Below are 22,701 nucleotides of genomic sequence, written 5' to 3' on the forward strand. Positions count from 1 at the left end.
TAACTTTGTGAGAGTTAATTTAGCACACCTGTTGGTGAAGGACTGACACCTCTTGTTTTAGGGAGTATTTGGTCCAAATTCTGGTCCGTCACAAAATGGCTTCAAAATGACTGCATGTATATGCTGACACGGCAGTGTTAAAGTGCACCTATATTCTGTAGTTGTCTCACTCTCAGATTATTTCTGCCTAGAGAAGGATTAATCCTGCTGTATCATCCCCCATTTGGCTATTGTCTCTTAGGGCAGGTCTACACTACAGCCGGGATGAGACTCTGAGATCGATCCACTGGCAGTCAATTTAGCGGGTCTAGTGAAGACCTGCCAAATTTACAGCAGATTGCTCTCCAGTTGACCCCTGTACTCTACCCCCAATGAGAAGAGTAAGGTAAGTCTACGGGAGAGTTTCTCCCGTCAACCCCTTGCGGTGTAGACCCTGCAGTAACTCGACCTAAGGTACATCGACTCCAGCTATGTCGTTCGTGTAGCTGGAGTCTGGGATGCTCCTTCATGGCTCCTGTTGCATAGGGAATACAATGTGGATTTTAGGATGAGCCAGAATGAGGGCAGAAATCTACTTCATTCACCCTCTGTTCATAGATTTTCTGATGTGTACCGTTTGCAAAGCATCCTGTCAAAATTTTGCCAATAGCAGGGGCAAGCTGTGTAAAAGCATCCCTTCAACATTCGGTCAATGCACCTCAGTCCCAGTCTCCAGCACCTTTACTTGTCCATCCTGCAGAGGCTTTCTATCACATTGAGTTTTTTCACATTGTGCTCTAGTTCCTGTCTGCATTTTATAAATGGTCCAGAAATGAAGTATCTGCATGCTGGAAGCCCTTCTGATGTATCTTCTCTTTCCGTGCTGGATTGGTAGCTATACTTCTTAAGCTCTTGCAGGCTGTAGAATCTCCTTCTTGGCTTTACATGAGTTTCTGTATTGCAGAAGTTGGACATACATTTATATAATCTTATCTGGTGTTGAATGAGGAGGTGGGCATGCGACCTGCTTACCATTTAGTCCTGTCAGTATGGAGTTCTCTGAACTCTGAATTGCACAAGTTCTGCTTTTAAAGTAACAGAGCATTTTTTTTAGTCAAAAAACTTTTGGATAAGAAAGCTTCACATTGTTGTAAAATAATTGCCTAATGTTGCATGTCTAATGTTACATACTGTATTTGGACATTACATCTCTTGTCTTCCTCTCCCACCCCCACCCAAACTCCCTCACCTCAAATACTGAACACTCACAAGGGGTCAGGGAAGAGAGATGACAACCTATTTGCATAACACAATCTGAATGCATTACTTGATGAAAAATTCATAAAGCTGAAGTCATAATTTCAATATATTTCTTTGGCCTTTCAGTCCTATATTTTGTAACATATCCAATGAAATATGACTCATACTGTGTAAGAGTTACTGTATGTGCAGAAGCCTATTTGTAATATGAAGCCACTTGAGCTAGAGATGAGAGGAAAAGCATGTATCCAAAATACCTGCACCCTGGCAAGTACACAGAATGCCAAACTTCTGTAATGTAACATCACTGCAGAAAACAGTTAAGAAAAAACGCTGCTGTATCTCTCACATCAGCGTAATTCTGTTCGTAAGGTGCTGATGTGTAACATCATGATGGTGTTTAGATACCATGTTGATAAGCTACTTAGAGATGCTGAAGGAAGATCTGTTAAAAAATCCAGTTTTGATAGGATGTTTTATGTCATTTGTGCAGTTTTATAGCTTTCATATCTGTATTATACACTTAGTACAATTGAGGGTGAGATGCCCTCTTGTACTTATGTATGTGTAACATCTTTCATTATATGATCACATAATGCTAGGCAATGGTGCGTACTATTATGCTATTATTAAAAAATAAGTTATTAATTGGCAATATATAAACAATTCATGCAGTAATTGCATGAAATACAGGTGCAGTAACAATGCCATATGAGAGATTCCATGGAAATAGGGACAGTGCAGTCAGTTCTCTCCTGCTCCAGAACTCTGCTGGGTGAGTGTGTGCATTCCTGATTCTCAGGGCTGGTTCCAACATGGCTGAGAGCAGCTGTCAGGCTGCTTTAAAGTGCACGACTGTATAGAAATCTATTGAATGCCTACTTCTGCTTCCAGTAGGAAGCCCCCCAGAGTCCCCACATCCCGACCCTCTAGTGAGGTATTGTGTTAATATTCTTGTATTTTGAAACAAGCTCCTTAGTGCTTTCTTTTATGCTGTTTCACTCTTGAGAGGTGCTCCTGATTAAATATCCAGAAAGCTACTTCATTATCCCTTTAAATCCCTCCTTAGACATTCCTTTGCCATTGTGCTTACAAAACACTTGATAACAGTTGGGCAGTAGGTGTGCTGTGACCACCGTCTATCATGGTGATCAATATTGTCTCATTGGTTCCTTGTATTTTCCCCATATATCTGTTTTCTGATTTCACACTTTGACTCTTGGTAAGCTTTTTGGGGCAGGGACCATCTTCTTCTGTATTTGTACACTACCTAGCACAATGGGGTCTGGTCCATGATTGGGTTTCCTAGGGTCTATTGCAGTATAAATAATAAAAGATCTTGTATACAGTACCATGACAGAATGGTCACGGATGAAACTGATGCTGCATGTTGTCTCTTTTGAGTAATTTTTTAAAAATCAAGTTAAATTGTACATAAACACCTAAAATCCTCTAATATTAATTAAAAAATTGATGTTAATTTCACCTCCCTCACTCCCAAATTATGAGTACATTATTTCTCCTAATTTTTAATGTAAATTCCAAAATAATTAAACCTGAAAATCCTGCTTCTCTCCATGAGGCTGTTCCAGTCTCATCCATGTGCACCAAGTGGCTAAGTTAAGAATGATTCACAAAGGGCCCAGAGAATGTGTGTGATGAACAGCATGAGCACTTCAGAATTTTACTGTGTTAATATACTGAAATCCTAATTAATCCTAACAATCCATTAATTTGGGGAGCTGTGGTTTTGTTTGTTTGTTTGTTTTATTGCACTGAAGTGTGGAGAAACAGCAGCTGATCAAAACCTGATCTTGTTTGTCTCCTTAACATTTTTTTTACAGTAGTGGTTCTCAAACTTTTGTATTGGTGACCCTTTCACACAGAAATCCTCTGAGTGCGAACCCTCTCACCCTATAAATTAAAAACACAATAGTAAGTTTGAACTGGGGCTGAGGTCTTAAGGAATGCCTACACCGCTGTGGCTGGCCCATGTCAGCTAGCTTGGGCTCACAGGGCTCGGGCCATGGGGCTATAAAACTGCAGTGTAGCTGTCCAAGCTTGGACCAGACTTGGGCTTTGGAACCACATGACAAGGGAGGGTCCCAGAACCCAGGCTCCAGTCCGAGCCCAAATGTCTGTACAGCAATTTTTATCCCCACACTCTAGTCAGCTGACCTTGGCCAGCCATGGTATTTATTTTTTAATCCCTGTGTAGACATACCCATAAATGGGAGAGAGTTGCACGTGGTTGTTGGTAGATATCTACAGACATTGCAGGGAATAAGAAGGCTTCTGTAGGCCTCTGAATCAGCATGGGGAAGACCTGCTCCAAACCCTCTGGAGAAGGCCAATTTCCTGGTAAAAAGATATAGAGGGAACAGGAGGATGATCCTTCTGGAAAAAAGGGCTGTGCCTAACTTGGGACTGGGGTGAATGAAATGAACTTTAAAGAAAGGAAGATCCTCAAGGAATAGTGACTGTGCCCAGTTGATACTGGGATAAAGACTTTGTAAGTTTGTTTTCTTTTAAAGATTTTGTGCAGGACTTAATAAATTGAACCCCAGAAGAGGGAATGTTCTGAATATCTGGTCTGTATGGACTTTTTAAGGGCCTGAGTGCAAGGGAAATGGGCTCAGCAGTGTCCTCTCGCACTCTTAGACAGATGAGGGTGTTCTAGGGCAGGCATAACCATTGCCAGCCCAGTACTTGCTTCATACACCATATCACTACCATCAATTTGGAAGATCAGCTTTGGAGGATTAAGTAGAAATCGCTCTTGAGTCCACCCATACCACTTAATTGGCTGAAGGGGTGTTGTTAAGCAACTTGAGGAACTCCCTCACTAGCAGAGCCTGAGGGCCTGATTCTTTTCTACAATAACGTTCCTTTTCATCACTGGGACATGATGTAAATGGTCCTTGATATAAAGGAGAATCCAGCCCTGAATGAGCTGCTCTCCCAGTCTAAACCAGAAACCTGTGAGTTTCATGTGTACCCATGCAGAAGGTTATTAGTCAGTCACTTGCCGGGCTTGTAACTGATTGTCTTTGCATGGAAGAATTAAGACAGGTTTTTGTTGTTGTTGTTTGTTGTTTGTTTTTTTAATTATCTGAGCATATGAGCGGGCTCTTGGATATTGTATAATCCTATCATTGGTGTGCTGAAATTACAGTAGCTAGCTAGAAATAACCTTGCTCTAAGAACAGAATGAGCAGCAGAACGGCATGAATTATTTAACTCCAGTCTGCACTTCCTGTTTTCTAATCACAGAAATAACACAGGCTCTACAGAGAGCATTTGTCCCAAATTAAGAGAAGAAACGGTTAACGGATCCTGCCTTTTAAATCAATATTATGAATTCAAAGAAAGAAACAGCATGTACTAGACGCCTCTGGAGTTCTGATCTGGGTTTGATGTCAGACTGAAGTAAGTGGTTGCCATGGTGATTTCAGCATATGTCTGAGTATTCCTCCCTAAGAACACTCCTTACAATTCAAATGGAGAAAGTGCCCGTCTGTAGTCAGTCTATTGTTTTTGCTGTACCAAATGCCAGTCTCGCTGCAACCTGCAGAACTGCTTCATAACACAGTAGCCTCAGCCCCTCTGAATAAAGACTCCCTATAGAACCAGACTTATCCACCCTGCCATTTTCACTGTCATTTGATTATCTGTTTGTGTTTTCTAACTGCATTAATGCAGCCTCTTAGGGATTCTATGATAACAGGGAGAAGGTTTGTTATCTCACAAAACTGGACAAATCTCCCTGAGCTCGCTGGACTTGTCCCCCTTTTTCTCCTTTTCATAGAGGATGGGCACACTTCAAATGTTATGGAATTGGAAGTCCTTGAAAACTTGAGTGTGTTTCATACCCTGTACAAATTCAACCAGACTGCTAGAAATAGATCCTTGTATTAAATAATCATTATTAATTGCCTAGCATATGCTCCCAGAGCAAGAATTGGCAGCTTGGAACAGGCCACCATGATTATTTAATATATCTGTTTATTTACCAATTAAGTAATGAGTCAGCATGCCAGTGCTGTACAAGAATGGTTTCCAACACCAAGACGTTATTAGTAACTGAAAGTTATCAGAAAGATTCCTGCAGCAACCTTTGGAGGTTTGGGGTTTTTTCTTCTTATTTTTCCTAGTAACATATGCTGCAGTAATGCATGTTATACATCAATCTGAGATATCGTGGGGTTGTTATCTTGAATGTGATATGTGCTTAAAAAGCATTGACTTTTGAAAAAGGACTGGTCGTAACCAGCCCTCCTCTACTTCTGACTGTCTGATCTAATAAGAATAAAAATAATACAATAGAGGCATTAGAGTTAGTTAGAACTCTCAATGAAATAGCTGTAATTTTTTTAACATGGAAAAATGGATATTTTCTCCTAACCTCATTCTTAGAAATGGCTAAATCATTTTTGCTGAAGCTTAAACAAAACAAATGAACAAAAAAATTCACATAGGTTGAGGCAGATTTTTGGAATGGAAAACTTCTACCCAAACAGTTGAAGCTTGGCAAAGTTACAAGCATCTAAAACAGTGTCTTATAATGGAAAGCATTGGGCAACCTTAACCACAGGTGTTGCTAACAGTTCTGCTTACATATACGGGAGCTGCTAGTAATGACCTGCAGCAGCATCATGACGGGCATGCAGGTTTCGTATCCATGCCTGGCCTAGAGAATATTGTGAAAGTAACATAACCACCGAGGACTTGTAACAGCACCCGACATGTGGCATAATTTCATTTCACAGAGGATTTTGATATTTCCAATTAGGAACAAAAATTTAAAAAAATCAAAAATCTCCACAAAAGGGAATAGAGTCCTAGGGTCGTTCACCCTGGATGGTGGCCACAGGCCCACTGATCCTGAAAGCCCTGGGCTTCCTGGTTCCATAGATTCCAAGGCTAGAAGGAACCAGTGTGGTAGTCTCGTCTGATTTCCTATATAACACAGACAGTAGAACTTCCCCGAAATAATTCTTACACCATATCTGTTATAAAAACATCCAAGTTTGATTAAAAAACTGCCAGTGTTGGAGAATCCACCATGACCCTTGGTAAGTTTTTTCCACTGGTTAACTATACTCACTGCTAAAAATGTATGCCTTATTTCCAGTCCGAATTTGTATAGTTCTGGGAAAGTCTGCATGGTTGCTTGCTCCAGTACCATGGACCCTGGACACCTAGATCAGGGATTGGCAATGTTTGGTACGTGGCCCATCAGGGAAATCTGCTGCTGGGCCGGGAGGGTTTGTTTACCTGCAGTGTCCACAGGTTTGGCCGATCACAGCTCCCACTGGCCACGGTTTGCTGTTCCAGGCCAATGGGGGCTTCAGAAAGTGGCAGCCTTGGCCAGTGGGAGCTGCGATCGGCCGAACCTGTGGACGCTGCAGGTAAACAAACTGTCCCGGCCCACCAGCGGATTTCCCTGACAGGCCGCATGCCAAAGGTTGCTGATCCCTGGCCTAGATTGTTGAGTCTGCCAGGCAAACTGGCAGGGAAGCAGAGTGTATTCTGTTGGGACTTTGATGATATAAGACCGCTTCTGCGAAACATGCTCATTTTGTTGAATCAGCAAATTTTGACAAAACATTGTTTTGTCTGAATTTTTCTGATAGGCTTTAGTGGCATTATCAACTCAGAGATAGGTATGTTCATACTCCAGGCCTAGAAAAGTTTTGCCAGCTCTTGTGATTATCATGAGTTTCATGATATACCTTGTTTCTGTGAAATCCCAACTCCTAGAAGAGTGTGAGAAGGTGAGATTCCAGCTTTCATTTAAAAAAAAATTCTAGACCTTGTGGTTGAAGACTTGAAAACATGACTTTGGTGCTTTATATTTGTCTTTTTGTTTCTGAGCCGAATATAACCTCATGATTTTTGAACTCTTGGGGTTGGTAATAGAATCTTAGAATGGTAGGGCTGGATGGGACCTCAAGACGTCATCTAGTACAGCCCCTGTGCTGAGGCAGCACCAATTAAACCTAGATCATCCCTGACGAGTTTGTCCAACCTGTTCTCGAAAACCACCAATGATGTGTACGACAGAATTGGCAATTTCCTGCAATATCCTTGAAAGACTATTTTGTATTACATTTATGTATTATCATGGTCCTTGATTGTCTGTAACCTCTCTGGGGGAAGGGAAGGGGAGAGATGTGACAGATATTTCAACCTCATGCAGTATCTTTCGGGTCCATTGTTTTAAATGAATGGTTTATATATTATTGTGTTCGACTCCATGGGAAGACCACAGCTCCTCCAGGAACTAAAAACAGTTGATGGCAAATAAAGGAAATCAGCTAGGTTGCAACTCCCTCTCCAGAAAGGTAGCACCTCTTGGGGAAGCTTGCATATACTAGTTCAAACTAGATTATCCAGAGACCAACAGACAAAGAAAGGACTTTTGCATAAATAGCCTGAGTCTAAACTGACTCAGGGATGGATTCCTTTCTGAAGCAGCAAATGGACAAGACCTTCTGTCCAATAGGGGGACTCTATCCTTGCAGAAGGGTTGGAAGGATTTGACCCTTCAAGGACAATAAATCTTATGGGTGACCTCTGGTAAGCTTTGTAGAAGGTGTTTAGGTTCCTTTATTCCTATATATAGTTTTTAATATATTTTATCTGTCATGTTTTAATTGTAAGAATAAATGTGCTTGCTTAGAAAGAGCTGTGGGGTAACTTGTACCTGCTGGCAATTACACTGTTAATAGGCCCTGGAGAGAAAGCAAAGTGCAGATGTTGGCCTGTTTAGGCAGTACGACTTGCTGAGAATATCACAGAGTAGGCAGGGAACTATGCAGCCTAGACATACTCTGACAGATTTTTGTTACCAATCTGCCTGGGCCACAGTTGATTAGGCTGGGGCCACAGGATCTTTTTTGGGGAGGAGATGACGAGGCACACCAAGTGTTTAAATTTTTAAGCTTTGTTAATAAAATAATAAAATAACAGCGGACAGTGTTGGGAACGCTTCCACATCACTCAGGGGAAGAAAGAAAGCATTAATGCCCCAAGCCCTAACCCACTTTCATACTTACACACACCCGACCCAGACTGGCCAAGTCTCAGTGTAACGTCAGAAGAAGAGGGTTGGGTCGGGGGGAAGGTGGACGGGAGTGCTGTCCTGGGCCAGGCCGTCCAAGGATCTGCTGTGCTCTCCAAATTGCTCCAGGTCTCAGGAGGGTTTTAAGTCCTGGCTCCCGCCCGGGGGGGGAGGGGAGGCTCCGTTCGGGGACCTTTGCTTCTGGTACCCTTTGTGCCAGTCCAAACTGGCTTTTCACGGTTTCTTTAGCTTTCCCAAAACACCCGGTTTTAGGGCCGTGAGACAGTTCTATTTGTTTCTGGTTGGCCTTTGCCATCTTACTCCTTTTTCTGGACCCTGCATTTTGTTCAACAACTCTTCTTTCTCATGGCTGGTCGGGGTGGGTTGGACTTCCCCCTTTTCTGTCTTGGCAGGTAGCAGCTGGCCTTGGGTTGGAGTTAGCTTCTTATCTTCGGACTGAGCTTGCTAGCCGCAGTGTTGAATTAACCCGTTCTCTGCTTTCTTCTTTCTCTCCCTTCCCTCAGCCTCTCATCCCTGCAAAGGAAACTTCCACTCCCCCCTCATACCCCTCTGACCCTCCCCAAAATGCTTTGCAATGTGAGCAACAGCGTTAGCAATATACAATGCTGATTTGCCTTCCCAGGGGAGTCTGACAGTCCCCCACCTTGAACCTGAATCTACATTTTGTTGGGAGGGGTCACCACTGAGGTTTTCATCCACCCTCTGACACAGTGGCTAGGGTTACTGTTGGCCTTTTACATAAACAGCAATATAACATACACAAAATTGTTAGGGCGGCAACAATTGAATACACTAGCCAATGATGACTTTTGGCTTCATTAGTAACACAGCATAGCACATTCCCCTTTTGGCATAAATGCCCCACTTGAATGGCTGTGGCAAAAGCAGCTTTTTTCAGGTTCAGTGTGTGTTATAACATTGTGAGGAGGAGGCCTCTGTCTGGAATACGGAAAGCTGCTCTTGGATGTGCACCAATGGAAGAAACACATTGGGTGTTATCAATGGAAAAATTAAACACAACATAGTTAGAAACATTAGCAGTTTGGTGCAGAACAGCGGGCCAATGCACCGTAAAATTTTGTGCTTGGGATTTTAACAACAAATTGAGGGGGTTGGTGATTTTTTTAACACACGCCGAGGTACTGGTAAACAGATGTGTTGCAGTGGGGGCATATCCCGATGCTTCCCCTTCCCAACAGATGTGTTGACCCACCTCATAAAAGCGGCCTGGCACTGCCCTCTCTGTGCACACATTTGAGGGGCTCCATAGGCCTGAGTTGCCAGGTGTTGCCTTTTGCAATTCATATGTGTTGATGCCCAAGGATGCAGTCAGCACGTACCGCTTAGCCATGTCATTTGGGGGAGCCACCTCCCACACATCACGATGGACCACCCAGTCCCAAAGGCCTGGTTGAATTTTTATGGCTGGGGCCCACACTTTTTTTATGAGACCAAAGGCTGTGAAGGAGCAGGCTATGCCTGTGCACTTTTAATTAGTAAGCCTCCAGAAATGGTGAAAAGGCCATTGTTTTCAGGGGATTCCGGAGTGGGGATGAATTTTCCCGAGTCAGACTTTATGGAGTACATTCTTCTATATGCTAAGGACTTGTTGGGTTAAATATTGTTGGAGCTGGGAGCATACAGAATCCCATGCTAGTTTTTCCCCAGCCTTAATTATGGTCTTAATTAGTCCCTTTAAGGTAATTTGTGTGTGGAGAGCCAATTCAGCAGTGTATATGAGGGCAGCAGAGGCCACTGTCAGGTGGGCGAGATCCGCACTTGGGACCAGTTTTATGGCCTTTTGTAAATGTCCCAAAAGCTCGTTTCTTATGGCCTCTTACTGAATATTTCAAACACTGACTGCTGAATTAGCCCTGTCAAGGTTCCTCCCCCACTCTGAACTCTAGGGTACAGATGTGGGGACCTGCATGAAAAACCTCCTAAGCTTATCTTTACCAGCTTAGGTCAAAACTTCCCCAAGGTACAAAATATTACCCCCATTATCCTTGGACTGGCCGCTACCACCACCAAACTAATACTGGTTACTGGGGAAGAGCTGTTTGGACGCGTCCTTCCCCCCAAAATACTTCCCAAAACCTTGCACCCCACTTCCTGGACAAGGTTTGGTAAAAAGCCTCACCAATTTGCCTAGGTGACTACAGACCCAGACCCTTGGATCTTAAGAACAATGAACAATCCTCCCAACACTTGCACTCCCCCTTTCCTGGGAAATGTTGGATAAAAAGCCTCACCAATTTGCATAGGTGACCACAGACCCAAACCCTTGGATCTGAGAACAATGAAAAAGCATTCAGTGTTTTACAAGAAGACTTTTAATAAAAAATAGAAGTAAATAGAAATAAAGAAATCCCCCCTGTAAAATCAGGATGGTAGATATCTTACAGGGTAATTAGATTCAAAAACATAGAGAACCCCTCTAGGCAAAACCTTAAGTTACAAAAAAGATACACAGACAGAAATAGTTATTCTATTCAGCACAATTCTTTTCTCAGCCATTTAAAGAAATCATAATCTAACACATACCTAGCTAGATTACTTACTAAAAGTTCTAAGACTCCATTCCTGTTCTGTCCCTGGCCAAGACGACTACAGACAGACCCAGACCCTTTGTTTCTCTCCCTCCTCCCAGCTTTTGAAAGTATCTTGTCTCCTCATTGGTCATTTTGGTCAGGTGCCAGCGAGGTTACCTTTAGCTTCTTAACCCTTTACAGGTGAGAGGAGCTTTCCCCTGGCCAGGAGGGATTTCAAAGGGGTTTACCCTTCCCTTTATATTTATGACAAGCCCCATGCCACAAGGAGCTTACTAGGGTTGGCTTTTTCCCTGGGGGGAACAACGTCTGGGTAAAGAAGGCAAATTGGAGGGTGGCCCCCCTTGGTACAATTGGGAAGGAAGGTGGGGGTAGGGTGCTTTTCTGGGTTAATCCCGTCTGGGACTCAATTGGGGAGGGATATGCAGAGCCAAGGGAGCCAAGGGAGCTGGGGCTCTCGGCCGGGGAAAATACCCAGAAAAACATTGTATTACGATGAAGGATTCTGCAGGCCTGAAGCAGCCAGAGCAGTTTCACCTCTCCTGTTCAGGGTGTCCCTGGGTTCTTGCTATTACTGCCTTGTCCTGTTAACAAAGCCAGAGGCAAGAAGAAGAACAATACAAATGCGCCTATTGGGGAAACTGAGGCATGGATGAAAACTTTCTAAATTATTAGTTGTCCTGTTATAGCCCTTCCTGACTTTTATTATGGATGTTGTTTTGCCTGGTTTAGGAGGTTACAACAACAATATTATGCTTTGAGATTAGTAATTGCTATTTCTTGCCAAAGGGCTTTTTATTTTACTTTTACTTCAGGACAGCACAGGAGGAACAGGCACCTCCCTTCCAGCCTTGCGCCACTCTGTGGCTTGGGCCCCATCAGCAGCTTGATCCAGGGAGAGCCTTTGGAGGTATTTTTTTTCTTATAATTATGATTATTTAGATAATCCCATGGCCAGCTGGAAGCCAGGATGGTCCAAGCAGGTGGCTGGTCCACAACCGAGGCCCGCGACGTCATGACCAGAAACCTAGGGAGAAGCATATGTTTTGAGCTGATTGGCATGCTCCCATTTTAGTTGGCCTGGTAGCTGAAGCTGGTACACTGCTGGGGAGATGCGGCTCACGATGGGGTACAGACCCACCCTCTTGATGTCCAGAGTGTGGGCCGCCTTTCCCAGCTTTTGCAACATTAACATTGTTTTTAATTTACCATCCCCAGATGTCTTTAACAATGATCGCCTTACGCTTGGCCTTTTCCTTATCTAAAGTGGTCTTTCGGCTTTGCGGGTTTTACATAGCTCCTCCCTCCACTGGGCAAAGTTGAGACTTTTTTGGTTGTGGCAAACAGTAAATGTGATGTTTGGTAAACACAGTACTTCCATTACATTTACATTTGTCTACTAGCGGGTTGCTAACACTTTTATTTTCCCAAACCACTTCTTTCTAGGAATTAATACGTACATATTGCCCATTATACAGTACTTTATTTAATTCATCCCACACACAGGATTCTAGTGAAATGTCTTTACTACAGGGCTCTGGAGCAAAAGGCAAGGACAAGCACACCCACTTTTGAGGAGTTCACTCTGTACAACCTTTGGTGTCCAATCGATTCCCTCCCTACCCAGCCCACTGGCTCAAGGTCTGGGGTAGCCAGAAGGATCCCATGTGCCATATGGGGAGTGGGCTAACTTTTTATATTTTTGCTTTCACAGCTTGTTGGTGTGCATTTTTAACAACATTTTTTTTAATTAAAAGGTCTGGCCTCACTATGCCAGAAACACACTGCATTTATTTGTATCAATAAGTATTAAACAGTGATTTTTTTTTGCTTTGCTTTTTGCTTTAGCAAGTGTATTAGTGTTTCCTGATATTACCCAAAACATTTGGTGTCCCAAGGTAAATAAAGCTTAGGGTTTTTTTTTTAATTTTTATTTGTTTTTTGTATTAGGTTGTCCTGAAGCTGGGACAGAGAGCTTAATTTATTTTTAATTGCCTTCAGATTTACGGTATTTATAATTCCTGCTCCAAAACCAATTTTTCCTAATATGGTGTTTGCTACCTGAGGAAGTTTTCTTGCAGCATTTGGTACACAACAGTGCTAGCAACAAGACAAACAATACCACAAGGCAAAACATAGAACACAAAACACAATTTTTATTGTGACAATAGATTTATGGTATTTTGGGTTGCTTTTTAGGTGGCATTAGCTTTTTTTTGTTGTTTTGAAAGACAAGAAAAACATATTTTTACCCTTTTGGGGGTGGCAGATTATTGCTTAATATATATATATATATAATGTTCTTTACAAATACCCTTGCTGGTTGCAGGCATAACAGAGGAATTACCCCCATATTTTCCTGTGTTTGTTTTATAGGCAGGCCAGGTTTTAATGGCTTTTACCTTTATTAGTTAGGTAATTTCCATTAACACAGGCGCTTTTTGGCTTGCTTTTGGATTTAAAGCCATTACCAACTCAGAGACTGTTTTAAAAGGGACACAATTAACTTTTACCAGCGTTTTAATTACTGTTTACTTTTAACTCCTGCTTTTAAAACATACATAAATCTGAAAAAGAAAATACAACCTATTGTGGCTCCCTTTGGTGTCCTAATAGGATTGTAATTAAGTAGCATGGTATGTTCGCATTTTTTTTTACCCCTTCTACAATATACATTGTTCTGTTTTTAAATAGCTGTATATAAATTATATTCCCTTTATACATTTGGGGCAGTTAAGTTCCAATAGAACCCCCTTATATTTTTTTTACCAAATTTGACTAAATTGTTCATAGTCAAATGATTTTACTTCGATTTTTTTTTTATTATTATTTACAGACATTCCTTTGGAAAAGGGCCCATTTTTCCTTCAGAATGGCTGCAAAGAAACCAAGAATTTTCTTTTTATTCACTTTTCCTTTTTAACACTGTTACAATGTTTAACTGCTTAATTCCCTCCAGCCTCTGCAGAGTTAACTTTTTGCTTTATTTTTGTTAAATGACTTATTTTCCAAAATGACATGTTCCTCAACTCAGATTTCACCATTCCAAGTACTATTTTAGGGATTTGAATTTTCTGTTTGCACTTACTGCTTTCTTTACTTCTGCCACTCTGCTTTTAAGGTTTTTAACCCATTTTAACATTTTTTTATCTGCTGCCTGCCTGCTTGTTTGGACCCAATCCTTTTTTCTTCCCCCACCCGCACTCTCCCTTTCCATGGGCACGGGCTTTATTCCACTACCAGTTTAGCAAGGATGTTAGGCTCCTCAACTAGCCCCCTCTCCTCCTGGTCCCTTTCCTTTCTATAATCACTCCATGGGGTGATCTCCTCGTAGTTGAGGGTGCCGTACATACAACCTTCTCCCCCTTCACCCGCTGGACTTTTTCTTGGTCTTAATGAGGGCCACTACAGGTGCAACAACCCAAAATTGAGGCTCCTCACAAAGGGAGAGATCAAAGCCCTCACAGGGGTCACCTGAATCATCCCGCATGCGGCTTGCCACCTGGACCGAATTGACGTTTTAAGTGCTTAATTTCCTTTTCATGGTGAGCACGCTGTTGTTGTGGCGTACGCTGAACATGAATGGTCACATCTTTCACAAGTCCCTGAAGGACCGGTACCTGCTTAGCCAGTGCTTCCAGGTGGGTGCTTTCTGCTTTTTCTGCCTGGAAGTCCTGTCTCAAGGCTTGGAACTTGTCCTGGGCATAGGCTTGGGTTGCAGCCTGGTTAGTAATCTGCACTTTTAATTGCTTAATTTCCACCATCTGTTGGGTGCACACTGCTTCCCTTTTCCCCAACTCCTCCTTCTGTCCTGACAACATTTGATACCACATGGCTGCTGCAGTTTATATTAATCCCACAGCTGCCCCTAGGGTTTTACCCTTTTGCTTTTCATACTCGGCATACAGGTCTAACAAATTCTGCCAAGAATGCACACTGCTTTGAAGTTCCATCACAGAACCCCAGGGATTGTATCCCACCTGGGCGAGAGCCCTCTCCAGCCGGGAGAGGTCCTCACCCCCCTTTTTGAAAGAGGCAGCAGGGTCCCGTCCCTCTTCGCTGCCTCCCCTGTGGCTCGGGCATCAGGTTCACATGCCTCCCAAGACGCCAGCTGACCGGGCAGCCAGACTATCGTGTCCGCGCTCCCTAATGCTCATACGTCTAGGCCTGAACCCCTCGGTGATGCCATTGCCCACGACTGTGGGACTCCCGAGGCTACAGCTGTGCCCTTTTGTTTCCTGAACATGTTCTTACAAACCGTTTGTACCATTTTTAAGGTCTTGTAAATTACTTGAGATTTCACGCTACTCACCCCGGCACCGGGGCTTATCATGCTCACAGCCCCCTCCTTGGAGGGGCCAGAGGGAGAGACGTTAAGCCTCCCTCTCTATTACTTGGTCCAGTACCACCGAGGGTGCATACACCCCTTCAAGTGCCCCTCTTGGGCTGAGCGAGAAACTCCAAAGCTCTTCTTTTTTTACTCAGTTATACTATGACTGGGGTGTATGCACTGAAGATACCTTGGAGCGAGGGTTTTTAAGTTCAACTCCTATTACCTGAAACTTTTACGGCCGGGGGTAGACCCATCTGCACCCTTTCCCCCGCAACTGGGGTAGAGAGAGCAATGCTAAACCTCCCTCCGGTTCTCAGCTATGCTACAACTGAGGGTGGGGCACACCTGTAACCATAAAATTCTCAACATGAAATACCAACAGTGCCGGACAGAGCAACTGTGTAATACCAAGGGTAGAACAGTTGGTGCGCTCAGCAGGGCTCCCCGCTCCGCAATTCTCCACCAAAACTGGGACAGATTTTTGTTACCAATCTGCGTGGGCCACAGTTGATCAGGCTCGGGGCACAGGATCTTTTTGGGGAGGAGATGACGAGGCACACCAAGTGTTTAAATTTTAAAGCTTTATTAATAAAATAATAAAATAACCGCAGAGTGTGTTGGGAATGCTTCCACATCACTCAGGGGAAGAAAGAAAGTGTTAATGCCCCAAGCCCTAACCCACTTTCATACTCACACATGCACGACCCAGACTGGCCAAGTCTCAGTGTAACGTCAGAAGAAGGGGTGTGGGGGGGAAGGAGGTGGATGGGAGTACTGTCCTGGGCCAGGCCATCCAAGGAACTGCTGTGCTCTCCAAATTGCTCCAGGTTTCAGGAGGGTTTTAAGTCCTGGCTCCCTGGGTACAGGGCAGGGAATGGAGTGGTGGTGCTCCATTTGGGGAACTTTGCTTCTGGTGCCCTTTGTGCCAGTCCAAACCAGCTTTTCATGGTTTCTTTAGCTGTCCCAAAATACCCTGTTTTAGGCCGTGAGACAGTTTTGTTTGTTTCTGGTTGGCCTTTGCCATCTTACTCTTTTTTCTGGACCCTGCATTTTGTTCAATAACTCTCCTTTCTCACGGCTGGTCAGGGTGGGTTGGACTTCCCCCTTTTCTGTCTTGGCAAGTAGCAGCTGGCCTTGGGTTGAAGTCAGCTTCTTATCTTCGGACTGAGCTTGCTAGCCGCAGTGTTGAATTAACCCGTTCTCTGCTTTCTTCTTTCTCTCCCTTCCCTCAGCCTCTCATCCCTGCAAAGGAAACTTCCACTCCCCCCTCATACCCCTCTCATACTCCCCAAAATGCTTTGCAATGTGAGCAACAGCGTTAGCAATATGCTGATCTGCCTTCTCAGGGGACTCCCTGAGGGAGGGGGCCTTGGGGTGTGACAATACCCCCATCAAGAGGAAGAGAGACATGGATCTCTCTCCAGTAGAGGTGATGGCTAAGGATCTGGGAGCCTAGAGCTGGTGCCCTTGGAGGGTAACAGAAGGGGACTACAGGTGCAGTTGCTCTGAACTTGGACAATGGGGTTTTCACAACTTCCCTTGGACATCTATTCCAGCGCTTAGCTATCCTTACACTTAGAATTTTTTCCCTAATATCTTACCTAAATCACCATTGCTGCAGATTAAGCCCATTACTACTGGTCATGTCCTTGGTGGATATGAAGAACAATTCATCACCATCTTCTTTATAACAGGCCTTAACACATCTGAAGACTCTTAACAGGTCCCCCTGAGCCTTCTTTTCATAAGACTAAATATGCCCAGTTGTGTTTTTTTAACCTAGTCTCATAGGTCAGATTTTCTAAACCTTCTATTGTTTTTATTTCTCTTCTCTGGACTGTTTCCAGGTTTTTCACATCTTTCCTAAAGTGTGGTACCCAAAACTGGACACACTATTTCAGCTGAGGCCTCACCAGAGCCAAGTAGAGCTGGACAACGAGATTTCTGTTAATATGCCCCACAATGATATTAGCCTTTTTAGCAAGTGCATCACATTGCTGCCTCTCATAAAATCTGTGATCCACTATGACCTCCCTGACCTTTTCAGCAATACTTCTACCTAACCAGTTATTCACCATTTTATAATTGTGCAGTTGATTTTTTCCTTCCTAAGTGTAGTACTTTGCACTTACCTATGTTGAATTTCATCTTACTGATTTCAGACGAATTCTCCAATTTGTCAAGGTTTGGTGTCACCCATAAAATCTGTAAGCAGACTCTCCTCCATTATCCAAGTCATTATAGAAAATATTGACTCATACCAGACCAGGACAGATCCCTATGGGACCTCACTAGATACACTTTTCCACTTTGACAGTGAACCATTGATAACTTTGAGTACAGTCTTTCAACCAGTTTTGCAATCACTTTATAATAATTTAATCTAGAAGACGTTTGCTTGGTTTGCTTATGAGAATGTCATGGAGGACTGTGTCAAAAGCCTTATTAAAATCAAGTCTACTGCTTCCCTCCTTCTCACTAGGCCAGTAACCCTGTCAAAGAAAGAAGTTATGTTGGTTTGGTATGATTTGTTCTTAAGATATTAATGCTGGCTATCACTTATAACCCTACTATGCTCTAGCTGCTTACAAATTGATTGTTTAATAATTTAGTCCAGTATCTTTCCAGGTATCAAAGTTAGGCTGACTGGCCTATAATTCCCCTGGTCCTCTTTGTTCCCCATTTTGAAGATAGGTACTGTTTGCCCTTCTGCGGTTCTCTAGGACCTCTCCCATCCTCCATGAGTTGTAAAAGATAATTGCTAATGGTTTCAAGATCATTTCAGCTAGTTCCTTTTGCACCATAGGGTGCATTTAATCAGGCCCTATTGACTTAAATATATTCAACTTATTCAAATATTTTAACCTATGTTCTTTCCCCATGTTGGCTTACATTCCTCTCCCCTTGTTAATATGAATTATTTTAAATATCTGGTCACAACTTATCTTTTTTAGTGAAGACTAAAGCAAAATAGGCATTAAACACCTCAGCCTTCTTGATGTCCATTATTAGCTTTCCTTCCCTGCTGAGTAGAGGACCTATACTTTTCTGTATCTTTCTTTTGCTCTTAATGTATGTAAAGAAAATCCCTACGTGGATATGCTATTCGTTTGTACTCCTCTTCAGCCATTTGTCCAATTTTCTATGTTTTGTAGTATTCCTTTTTCTTTTTCAAGTAATTAAAGAGCTATTGATGGAGCCATATTGGCCTCTTACTATTCTTCTGATCTTTCGTTTGCATTGATATAGTTTGCTGGTGCACCTTTAAAATTGTCTCTCTGAGAAACTGCCAGCTTTCCTGAACATCTTTATCTTCTTATGGAACCTTACCTACTAGTTCTCTGAGCTATTAAAGTCTGCTTTTTTGAAGTTGTCCTTATTCTGCTTCTCTCATTCCTTCCTTTCCTTACAATCATGAAATCTCTCATTTCATGATCAGTTTCATCCAAAATGCCTTGAACCTTCAGACTCACAACCAATTCCTCCCAGTTAGTCAGAATCAAGTCTAACATGGCTTCCCCCCTCGTCACTTCTTCCACCTTCTAAAACAAAAAGTTGTCCTCAATACATTCCAAGGATTTGTGTTGTCATATTACTTTCCCAATAAATGTTTGGATAATTCAAATCCCCAATACTACCAAGTCTTGTGTTTTGGATATGTCTGACATTTGTGCCAGAATTGTTCCATCCAGATCCTCCTCCACTTCATTTGGTGGCCTATAGTAGACCCATATCATGGCATCACCCCTAGTTTTTTCTCCTTTTAACTTCACTCAAAGCCTTTCAGTTGGTCTGTCTCTCATCACCTTCTGGACCTCAGAAAAAGTGTGTATATTCTTGATGGATAATGCAACACCTTCTCCCCGACTTGTCCTTTCTGAACAAGATACACCCTCTATACCAGTATTCCAGTCATGAGAGTTACCCAATCAATTCTCTGTGATGGCAATTATGTCAGAATTTAGTTTATGGACTAGTATTTTCAGTTCTTCTTGTTTATTCCCCATATATTGATATGACACTCAAGCCCCACCAACACAGATTTCCCAAGCTCCCAGTACTAGAGGGATGGCTTAGCCAATACAGGAAATAGGAACAGAAAATAAAAGGTAGGGTAGATTTAACTGAAGCAAGGTTCTAGTGGGAAGGAAAATTTCAGTTTTCTACTGGAAAATCTTTCCCAGCTCCATGGATATCAAGCTCTTTGGCAGTCCACTGTGGCAGTGGCTCTCAGCCTTCCAAGTGAGGCCAGTAAGCCTCACTTCAGTCCCCGGAAAAATCATGGAGCAAGTCCTCAAAGAATCAATCCTGAAGCACTTACATGAGAGGAAGTGATCAGGAACAGTCAGCATGGATTCACCAAGGGAAGGTCATGCCTGACTAATCTAATTTTCCTGATATCTGCTGGGAGAGCAGTACAGTGGTGCATAGACAATTCAGGAAGTTTTTGGAAAGCGTAGGGGACAATTTCCTGGTGCAAGTGCTAGAGGAGCCAACTAGGGGGGGAGCTTTTCTTGACCTGCTGCTCACAAACCGGGAAGAATTAGTAGGGGAAGCAAAAGTGGATGGGAATCTGGGAGGCAGTGACCATGAGTTGGTTGAGTTCAGGATCCTGACACAGGGAAGAAAGGTAAGCAGCAGGATACGGACCCTGGACTTCAGGAAAGCAGACTTCGACTCCCTCAGAGAACGGATGGGTAGGATCCCCTGGGGGACTAACATGAAGGGGAAAGGAGTCCAGGAGAGCTGGCTGTATTTCAAGGAATCCCTGTTGAGGTTACAGGGACAAACCATCCCGATGTGTCGAAAGAATAGTAAATATGGCAGGCGACCAGCTTGGCTTAACGGTGAAATCCTAGCAGATCTTAAGCATAAAAAAGAAGCTTACAAGAAGTGGAAGGTTGGACATATGACCAGGGAAGAGTATAAAAATATTGCTCGGGCATGTAGGAATGAAATTAGGAGGGCCAAATCGCACCTGGAGCTGCAGCTAGCAAGAGATGTCAAGAGTAACAAGAAGGGTTTCTTCAGGTATGTTGGCAACAAGAAGAAAGCCAAGGAAAGTGTGGGCCCCATAATGAATGAGGGAGGCAACCTAGTGACAGAGGATATGGAAAAAGCTAATGTACTCAATGCTTTTTTTGCCTCTTTCTTCACAAACAAGGTCAGCTCCCAGACTGCTGTGCTGGGCATCACAACATGGGGAATAGATGGCCAGCCCTCTGTGGAGAAAGAGGTGGTTAGGGACTATTTAGAAAAGCTGGACGTGCACAAGTCCATGGGGCCGGATGAGTTGCATCCGAGAGTGCTAAAGGAACTGGCGGCTGTGATTGCAGAGCCATTGGCCATTATCTTTGAAAACTCGTGGCGAACAGGGGAAGTCCCGGATGACTGGAAAAAGGCTAATGTAGTGCCAATCTTTAAAAAAGGGAAGAAGGAGGATCCTGGGAACTACAGGCCAGTAAGCCTCACTTCAGTCCCCGGAAAACTCATGGAGCAGGTCCTCAAAGAATCAATCCTGAAGCACTTACATGAGAGGAAAGTGATCAGGAACAGTCAGCATGGATTCACCAAGGGAAGGTCATGCCTGACTAATCTAATCGCCTTCTATGATGAGATTACTGGTTCTGTGGATGAAGGGAAAGCAGTGGATATATTGTATCTTGACTTTAGCAAATCTTTTGACACGGTCTCCCACAGTATTCTTGTCAGCAAGTTAAGGAAGTATGGGCTGGATAAATGCACTATAAGGTGGGTAGAAAGTTGGCTAGATTGTTGGGCTCAACGGGTAGTGATCAATGGCTCCATGTCTAGTTGGCAGCCGGTGTCAAGTGGAGTGCCTCAGAGGTCGGTCCTGGGGCCAGTTTTGTTCAATATCTTCATAAATGATCTGGAGGATGGTGTGGATTGCACTCTCAGCAAATTTGCGGATGATACTAAACTGGGAGGAGTGGTAGATACCCTGGAGGGTAGGGATAGGATACAGAAGGACCTAGACAAATTAGAGGATTGGGCCAAAAGAAATCTGATGAGGTTCAATAAGGATAAGTGCAGGGTCCTGCACTTAGGATGGAAGAACCCAATGCACAGCTACAGACTAGGGACCGAATGGCTAGGCAGCAGCTCTGCGGAAAAGGACCTAGGGGTGACAGTGGACGAGAAGCTGGATATGAGCCAGCAGTGTGCCCTTGTTGCCAAGAAGGCCAATGGCATTTTGGGATGTATAAGTAGGGGCATAGCCAGCAGATCAAGGGATGTGATCGTCCCCCTCTATTCGACATTGGTGAGGCCTCATCTGGAGTACTGTGTCCAGTTTTGGGCCCCACACTACAAGGAGGATGTGGATAAATTGGAGAGAGTCCAGCGAAGGGCAACTAAAATGATTAGGGGTCTGGAACACATGAGTTATGAGGAGAGGCTGAGGGAACTGGGATTGTTTAGTCTGCAGAAGAGAAGAATGAGGGGGGATTTGATAGCTGCTTTCAACTACCTGAGAGGTAGTTCCAGAGAGGATGGTTCTAGACTATTCTCAGTGGTGGAAGAGGACAGGACAAGGAGTAATGGTCTCAAGTTGCAGTGGGGGAGGTTTAGGTTGGATATTAGGAAAAACTTTTTCACTAGGAGGGTGGTGAAACACTGGAATGCATTGCCTAGGGAGGTGGTGGAATCTCCTTCCTTAGAAGTTTTTAAGGTCAGGCTTGACAAAGCCCTGGCTGGGATGATTTAATTGGGTATGGGTCCTGCTTTTGAGCAGGGGGTTGGACTAGATGACCTCCTGAGGTCCCTTCCAACCCTGATATTCTATGATTCTATGATTCTATGACAGTACCCCTTTCAGGAATCTGATTTGTCTTGCCTACCCCAAGTTTCATCTCACATAAAAACTAGTTGCTTACAAAATCAGACATATAAAATACAAAAATGTCACAGCACACCATTACTGAAAAATTTCTCACTTTCTCATTTTTATCATAGAATTATAAAATAAATCAATTGGAATGTAAATATTGTACTCAATTTAGTGTATAGTATATAGAGAAGTATAAACAAGTCATTGTCTGTATGAAATTTTAGTTTGTACTGACTTCGCTAGTGCTTTTTATGTGGCCCATTGTAAAACTAGGCAAATATCTAGAGGAGCTGATGTATCCCCTGGAAGACCTCTGAGTACCCCCCAGGGGTACTCCTATCCCTGGTTGAGAACCACTGCACTAGGCAGTCTCCTGGGAAGGCTTCAGGCTCCCTGGCTCCCCAGCTGCTCAACAAGATAAGTTGCTATGGACCCCGGGCTTCCTGGTGTACTTTGCTCCACTGCAGCCTAATAGGCAGGCCGCAAGAGATCCAGAGAAACAAATTTCCTTTGGTGTTTTTGCAATGAAATATTGAGAAATTTCATTTCTGTGGAAAAGATGAGTTTCTGGTTTTACCTCTTTATTCAATATGAAATTTTTGCAGGCAAATTGAAGTACTTTGCACAAATGAAATTCCATTTC

This window comes from Lepidochelys olivacea, assembly GCF_965140295.1.
Source record: "Lepidochelys olivacea isolate rLepOli2 genome assembly, chromosome: 1".
NCBI lineage: Eukaryota > Metazoa > Chordata > Testudines > Cheloniidae > Lepidochelys > Lepidochelys olivacea.